Source organism: Gopherus evgoodei, chromosome 1 (assembly GCF_007399415.2).
Source record: "Gopherus evgoodei ecotype Sinaloan lineage chromosome 1, rGopEvg1_v1.p, whole genome shotgun sequence".
NCBI lineage: Eukaryota > Metazoa > Chordata > Testudines > Testudinidae > Gopherus > Gopherus evgoodei.
The window spans coordinates 219,087,839-219,096,440 of NC_044322.1; positions in this window are offsets into that span (position 1 = coordinate 219,087,839).

The window sequence follows — 8,602 nt, forward strand, 5'->3', positions numbered from 1 at the left end:
AGGGGGTAGTTTTAGCAAAAGAAGTTTTGAGCCATATGCACACTAGAGTGAAGTTCTGACACTGACATTGAAACACAGCAAAAGATAATGAAGGAGAAGATGTCCATAAACATCACCTATGCTGACTTGATCCTGCTTGTGGTAGCCCAATCAGAGGTTGGTAAAGGGAGGTAGGTCATTCCTTTCTGTGCTGTATTTTGTACTGCAACTGACCATCCCACCCTCACATTTTGGGTCATCATGAGTGTTATGGAACGCTCCAAGACTTGTGGAAGGGATGAAAGAAAAGGAAGGAAAGAAAGTCCAAGCCATGCGGATGGAGGAAGGGCTGGTCTTTATACCTTAATTTAATGTGGTGCAGTTCTGCTTTATCAAAGGTAACACCTCCCTCTTCTCTGTGTCTTCACTGCAAACAATGTGTTTTTATAATGAGATCGCTAAGTTGAGTTCTGTCACTGTAAAAATACACCTCTCCTTCTTGGTTTCCCTTTATTTTTCCAACAATCCCTTTCCTGGTCAGAGAACCATAGAGATGAAAATACCTACATGGTCACATTAATCCATATTCCTATCAACCCTCTGCCCTCATCTTGCATAATGTATGATTTCTTACAGTCCATTTAGCATTGTCCAACTGTCCAATTGAGTTTTAAATGACCCAGTGGAGCAGAGCGGGCTGGGGCCAGGTCACTCCACTTCCCACCATGCAGTCTCCTGGACCATAGCTCAGGAAGGGTTGGAGTGGGGGCGGGGCTAGGGCTGGGGCAGAGAAAGGGTGGGAAAAGGAGGGGTGGGAAGAGGTGGGGCGGAGCATGTGTGGGGGCCGTGGGGAAGAGGCGGGGTGGAGGCAGCTTTCCTGGCCAGCTCTGCCAGCTGGGGGATCAGGCTGGCCGCTGGAGCAGTACACAGCTGTGTAAGGCACTAGGACATTTGGGGCAGCTGCGTAGTTTGTGTATGGGTAAGGATGGCCCTGACTGTGATTCTGGCATGACTTGACAAGTTTTCATCTAGCTGCTGAACTCAGAGAGGAGAAGGAAGAGGAACATTATCTCAGCAGCAGATTAGGAAAAATAGCTTCTTTCCTAGCTGTTCCTCTCTTGGATTTTCTCTTTCTCCCTGCAGATAAGATATGCTGCCCCAGAGGCCATGTGCTTGCACTGGCAGCTGTGACTGGTCTTCCCCTGGCAATAGGAGTGACACTGGTACTTGTATACAAGTTCTGCTTAAAATGTCACAAACACTGTGATTTGTGATAGTATAAACTATTTCAGTTTATACCAGTACTACAACTCCTAGCATGGACACAGTTATACCAGTAGAAAGATGCCTTAATATTACCTAGCTCTTACATATCACTTTTCATCAGTAGATCTCAAAGCACTTTAGAAAGGAGGAAAATATTAGTATCCCCATTTTACAGATGGGGAAATTGAGACACAGAATGGTGAAGTGACTTTTCCAAAGTCACCAGCAGGTGAGTACTTGAGCCAGGAATAAAACTCAGGGCAAGTCTACACAACAAACTTGCATTGGCACAGCTGCAACACTGTAGCACTTCTGACAAAGATGTTCTAAGCTCACGAGAGAGAGCTCTCATCTCAGCTTAATAATGCCACTCCACAAGAGGCAATAGCTAAGTCAGCAGAAGCTCTCCCGCCGACATAGCACTGCCTATTTAGAGAGTTAAAATCAGTATAACTGCATCGCTCAGGGATGTGGATTTTTCACACCTTGAGAGACATTGTTATCCCAAAGTAAGTGTGTAATGTAGACTTGGCCTCAGCTGTCCTGGGTCACAGTCTAGCACTCTAGCCAAGTAAGCTCTGTGGGAGTTTCTCAGTTCCCTGAGGCCTGGTCTGCCCTACAGAGTTAGGTTGACATAAGGCAGCTTATGTTGACCTAACCTTGTAAGCATCTACACTAAAATATAGCTCCCACCGAAGTAACTCACCCACTACATTGACTTAATAATTCCACCTCTATGAGAGGGGTAGTACTTTGGTCAATGTAGTTAGGTGGACACAGTATCAGTGTAGACACTGTGTTGCTTACATTGACTATTATTGCCTTTCAGAAGCATCCCACAATGTCCCCCACTAACAGATAAATCAGTGCAAGCCCTCCTGGTGATGACACCCACCGCCTACACGAGGAGAGTAGTGTGGACGTGCAAAAGCAATTTTATTATTGTGGTGGCTATTTGTTGCTGTAACTTAGGTCACCTTAATTCTGTAGTGTAGACTTGACCTAATACACACAGGCTGGGCCTAAGGGAATTCAATTAGAGCTGGGCAAATAACACTCTTAGCCCCCTTTGAGAATCTCAGCCATCTGTCTACCAATCGGTGTAGCTTATTCCCCTTCCTGTACAGAAATAGTTATAATGACAGGAATAAGCACCTTTATACCACTGTTACTGCATCCCCATTAGGTGAGTTGCATCACTTTAGTTCTATTGGGATAGTTTAAAGGGTACATGCGTTAACTCAGGAGTATGGAGCAAAGGACCAACCTGTGGCCTTTGCCTCTCAACTTTTGAGTGCTGTGGAACTGAAGTATGGATGGTGTGAAAAGGTGCTGTTGTGCACCTACTGGGGGATAGGGAAATTCAAATACCTCACGGGAAAGCAGACGGTAATAGTCTGGTCCCATCATGACCCCCTCCAGCTGTTAAACATGCATACTATCCTACAGGGACAAGAGAGAGGGGAGTGTATTGTCAAATGGTTGCTGGCTTTACAAGCAGAAAACACTAAAGCAGAAGTATTAAAGGAACTCATAGTCTGGGTAGCCAGATTACATCTGGCTAGCACCCTGTCATAACTCTCCTACTCAGATCTGAACCTTAGAGTTCAGAACATGAGAAGCTAGCATGAGACCTCCAAAGCTTAATTACCAGCTTAGATCTGATAGTGCTGCCACCAATCAGGAATTTTAGGGCCTGATACCCTCTGGTTCCCCCAAACCTTCCCAGGGGACCCCAAGACCCAGATTCCTTGAGTCTCACAACAAAGGGAAATAACCCACTTCACTTCTCCCTCTTCCCCTCCAGGTGTTCCCTCCCTGGGTTCCTGGAGAAATATACAGATTCAAGCTCCGTGAACCTAAACAAAGGGATTCCACTCTCCCTGTTTCTTAGCCTTAACCAGTGAAAAACACTCAAACAGGTCTTAAAAAGAAAGCTTTATATAAAAAGAAAGAAAAAGGACATAAAATGGTCTCTGTATCAAGGTGACAATGTACAGGGTCAATTGCTTAAAGGAAAAAATGAATAAACAGTCTTATCCAAAAAGAATACAATTTAACTCATTCCAGCAACTACACACATGTAAATATAAAAAAAACAATATAAACCTATTGTCTTACTATCCTTGTACTTACAACTTGGAAACAGAAGATTAGAAAGCCTGGAGATAGAAAAATCACTCTCAGAGCCGAGGAAGAGAACAGACCAAGAACAAAGGACTCACACCCAAAACTTCCCTCCACCCAGATTTGAAAAAGTCTTGTGTCCTGATTGGTCCTCTGGTCAGGTGTTGTTTGTTACCCCTTTCCAGGTGAAAGAGACATTAACCCTTAGCTATCTGTTTATGACACACCCCACACCAATGTGAAGCCAACCCAGGTAAAACCCAACATCAGGTGTTTCAGGTGGCTAACCCCAATCAGGTAGAGGGGACACTGGTATGGTTTTTGTATGGAAGTTGTAGGTATCCGGGAGGACAGAAAATGTAAGGAATATTAAGGTCAGCTCAGGAGGCAGAACTGGCAGCCTTGCTAACAGCCTTAAATGAAGTGGATCCCAAATTTGAGCCAGAATGCTGTGTGGTGGTAGATTCAGATTATGTATTTCGTGGAGTCACATTAATGCTGAGATGCTGAGCGGATAATCATTTCAAGGCAACAGACGGCTCCACAATCAAGCATGCTAACTGGTGAAAACGAGTGGAGGAGCTCAGTCACTGTTTTACACTGATCAGTGTGGTAAAGAAAACAGAACCCCTAAGCAAAGGGAATAATCTGGTCAATGCAGAGGCCAAGTGGGCTGCAACAAAGGCACCCCCATGGTCCTGTGAGCCCGATGAGCATGTGCCTATAGCACTGATAAGAAGTGGAGTGGATACAGATTGAGAAGCGTGAATTTCAGAGTTGCAAGAAACTGACTCAGGACTGGAAGGCTTCATGAAATGTGGGGACAGATAAGTGCCAAAGGTGGAACTAATGAAAGAGATTTGGTGTGTCTTAACAGCTAAGAGATCAGTAATGATGTGCATTCAGGGAAGCCAGACGGCTTTCTTAAGCTGGGTGCATGGGAGCTTGGCAGGGGGATACCATGGGTTTGAGGAGGCACTGGGAACTTTAAAAAGGTCATGCTTGTGGCCAAGAATGGCAGCTGATTTAAAATCACATCTGGAACAGTTTTTGGACTGTGCCAGGCACAACAGACTTCACAAGGTGCTAAGGGAAGAATTAATGAGACAAGCCCCAAGGAGACCTTGGGAAATAATACAAATTGACTACACAGGATCCCTACCACCAGATCACAGAAAAAAAACAATTCATGTTGGTGGTAGTGGATGCTTTCAGCAGGTGAGTGGAAGCTTTCCCCACTAAGTATCAAACTGCCGGGGTAACTGCTGAAATACTGGTAAATGAGATATTCGCTCGCTGGGGAGTCCCAAAGGTGATTGACTCAGACCAATGAGCTGATTTACAGTCAGATCTGTTAGGGGAGCTATCAGCTCTCACTGGAATCACATAATTGTCCCATATTGCTTATCACCGACAGGCTGTGGGACAGGTGGAACGCATGAACTGCACCATTAAAAGTGAGTTAAGAAAGGGAGTGGAAATGGGAGGAAAAAACTGGTCACAGTTACTGCCCTTTGTCTTAATGAGAATAAGGGCCCGAGAATCAAACGGCACAGGATTTTCTCCATATGAGGCTCTCATGGGAAAGCCCATGGAACGGTGGGAAAATCTACTTACTCCAGTACCTGGGGAAGTCACAACACACTGCTTAACACAAGAATGGATTTTAACTCTAATCAACCATGCAAAACAGGTATGGCAGGCAGTGGCCTGGTGAGATGAGCAAGGAACAGCAAGAGTCAGAGCATGGTATGACCTGCCCGGGGAGTGTGATCTGCCCACATTGGGAGATCTAGTGATGTACAAGATTCCAGGTCAACACCATCCATTCCCAGCTCCTAAATGGAAGAGCCCCTATCTTGTCCTTGACCAATTAGGGCCCAGTCTGCTATTATTGGGTACAGAGAATGGAGGACAGGAGTGGGTTCACTGCGTTCAAAAAAAAAAAAAGGACAAACGGGATTGGGAAAGGGGATATGTACATTTTCTTGTGTGTATTACAGGTTAATTGAAAAAGAAGAAAAGGATGAAAATTCCCAAGCTCTGGATGGAACAATTACTAGTGCTAATCACAATTCACATCTACAAAGTCTATTCAGATCCCACGATGTGAAGTGTCAAAGGAGGAAACACATGAACGGCTACACATGCAGCTTGTGGTAATAAAGCTAATGAAGACTATGAGAATCTCCCCATAGAAAGGTGTACCACTAATACTCCAACAGGAATTTGGCAATGGAGAGGAAGGAAGCGCAGCAAGAGAAAATGATAGAGCAAAAAGAGAGATTTTATATTGTTGCCTTTCTCACAAAGTTCTTTTTTAAAATTTATCTGGAGTCTTATCCCACTTTGGATAGCAACATAACTCTGTTCCATAATGAGTTATACTGGTGTAAGATTTGAACAGATGCATCCCTATTTCAAATTAACTTTACCCCTTCATGCAGTCATCCCATGGCTATCCCACACTGCATTGCTTTATACCTGGACTGGCCCATCTCTTTACCCATGTGCCCTCTAGTGCTTGTAGGGTCATCTTGAGCAGACATCACCTCCATGTTTAAATGCTTGCACACATTCAGGTGTGCTCTTTCACAATCCCATCTTGGGAAAATTCACATATGTGAGCACTTCACAGCAGCCATGCCCCATATTTCCATGTGGTCCTGTCTGGATGTCCTGGATTTTCTTGTCCTCCAGGGAGAGGAACACATCCAGTCCCATCCTAATGGCAGGGCCGGATTAACTCTCCTTTGCGCCCAGGTCTATTAGATTTTGTGGGGGCCCTGTATACAAATCTTTTTCCTGGGAGGGAGTTTGGTGCAGTAGGGGATTCTGACCTGGGTCAGAGGATTGGGGTGAAGGAGGGGGTTTGGGGTCTGGGAGGGAGTTTGGGTGCAGGAAGGGATTTTGACCTGGAGCAAGGTCTTGGGGTCGAGGAGAGGGGTGCGAGGTGCAGGTTGCAATGGGGAGGCACTTACCACAGGCGGCTCCTGGCCAGTGGTGCAACAGCACTCAGGCTGCCTGCCTGCCATAGCCCCTCAGCACTCCCAGAAGTGACAGGCTGCTAGCATGTCTCTCTGGCCCCTGGAGGGAGGGGGGCAGCGGGTCAGCATGCATTGCCTGTGCCCACAATCTCCACCTCCATAGCTCCCATTAGCTGGTTGCCTGCCAATGAGAGCTGTGGTTGTGGTGTTGGGGGCAGGGGCAGCACTCAGAGCCGCATCCCCTGCCCTGCCAGGGGCCGCAGAGACATGCCGCTTCTGAGAGCTGTGAGGGCCACAGCATTCAGGCAGCCTCCCTGAGCACCCCTTTTAGCAGCCCGGAGATTGCTGACTGTGATTTATTTTTTGAGGGGCCCCCCTGGGTTGTAGACCCTCGAGTCCCTGCCTTAATCTAGCCCTGTCTAACAGGAGTCACCAGAATACAAAGATTTAGGAGAAGCTAGCAGAGCAAATATGGGAAAAGGGATGCAGTGTCATGCCAAAGCAGTGGAGCTTCAGCTCAATTACAAGAACATTACAGACAAAAACAAGTGACTTTTTTTTCCGTTTAATTTAAACTCCTTCCAAAATAACATAAACTAAACCAGAAAGTCACTCTTATATCGTAATAAGACCATCCACATGAGGGGTTATATTGGTATAACTTTCCTGTATAGACAAGGCCTAGCCCCCTGTCCTTACTACGGAGGGAGGTATCTTAACAGACAGTGCATGAGTTTAGGAGGGAGGGAGGGACGGAGTTTAGGACGGTCTAGTGCAGTTGTCTTCTTACACCAGATCCTATAGTTGAACCCTAAGAATAAACCAGGCTGACGCCCTGCTCTTGCTCATTTTGGTTCTGCAAATTTTCAGGTGAGCCTTAGAGCTGAGGCATTTAGCACCTCAGCACCTACCTACCTACTAAATTAATGTACAAACCCTTCCAACTTACTAACGAGCACCCACTGGACTGAATATAATTGGTACAATTTTCAAGTATGCTTAAATGTGCCCAACTCCCTTTAAAGGTCCAAGAGAAAGTCCATGGTTTTATCCAGGGCTGGCTCTAGGCACCAGCGCTCCAAGCACGTGTTTGGAGCTTCACTTTCCAAGGGGTGTAACTCCTGCGGCCCCCCCCCCTTTTTTTTTCCTTGGGGAGCAAAAAGCCCGGAGCCGGCCTTGAACTAACGTTTCCTGTCAGCTGAGGCTTTCAGGCTGAGCTGGAACTGATACTGCAGTTCTAGCTTCAGTCGCTAGATGGCGCTCACGGCAGCCTGAGTTGCACAGGCTGGACAGCAGTTCAGGCTGCCCTGCCGCTGTGGAGTCTGATCCTCCTCCCCTGGAGCCGGGACCAGGCTGTGGCGGTGAGAGGGGCTCAGCTCTGGGGCGCAGGGCCGGCTTTTGGAAGTGCGGGGCCCAGTTTGAACAGTTTTGATGGGACCCTGGCAGGGATGACTTAAAAAAAAGGCATGTAAAAAAACACGTGGGGCTTGTACTCACCAGGTGGTGCTCCGAGTCTTCAGCAGCACTTCGACAGCAGGTCCTTCACTTGCTCCAGGTCTTCAGTGGCACTGAAGGACCCGCCGCCGAAGTGCCGCCGAAGACCCAGAGCAAGCGAAGGACCCGCCGCCGAAGTGCCGCCAAAGACCTGAAGTAAGCAAAGGACTCGCTGCCAAAGTGCCACTCAAGACCCAGAGCACTGCCAGGTGAGTAAATTAAAAAGGTGCCTCTAGCCAGGGAAGGGATTCTGAGTGCGGGGCCGTCTTAGGCGCAGGATCCAATTCGTGGGAATTAGTGGAATAGGCCTAAAGCTGGCCCTGGATAGGTGGAGAGGTCTCATGCCAAAGCTGCATATCAACAAGTAAAACATTCTCAGTTCTTATGCAATGCACAGCATGCAGCTCTCTCTGAGAGACCCTCTTGCCAGGGTGGATGAGTGAGCTGGACGGGCTGGATCTAAAATAGGCTAGCTAACAGCTGCATTGCTAATGCGGTTCTGGTAAAGGAAGTGTTAAAAGCTTACCTCAACAGTAGGTAATAGCCTGACCCTGTTTCTATGAAACTATTAATAGAACAGGTGTGGGTTTTGGGTATGTCTACACTTGAAATTTCAAAGTGCTGCAGCGGCAGCGCTCTGAAGTGTGAGTGTGGTCGGAGCACCAGCGCTGGGAGAGAGTTCTCCCAGCGCTGCACGTAAACCACATCCTCTACAGGAGTAGCCTGCAGCACTGGGAGCCATGCTCCCA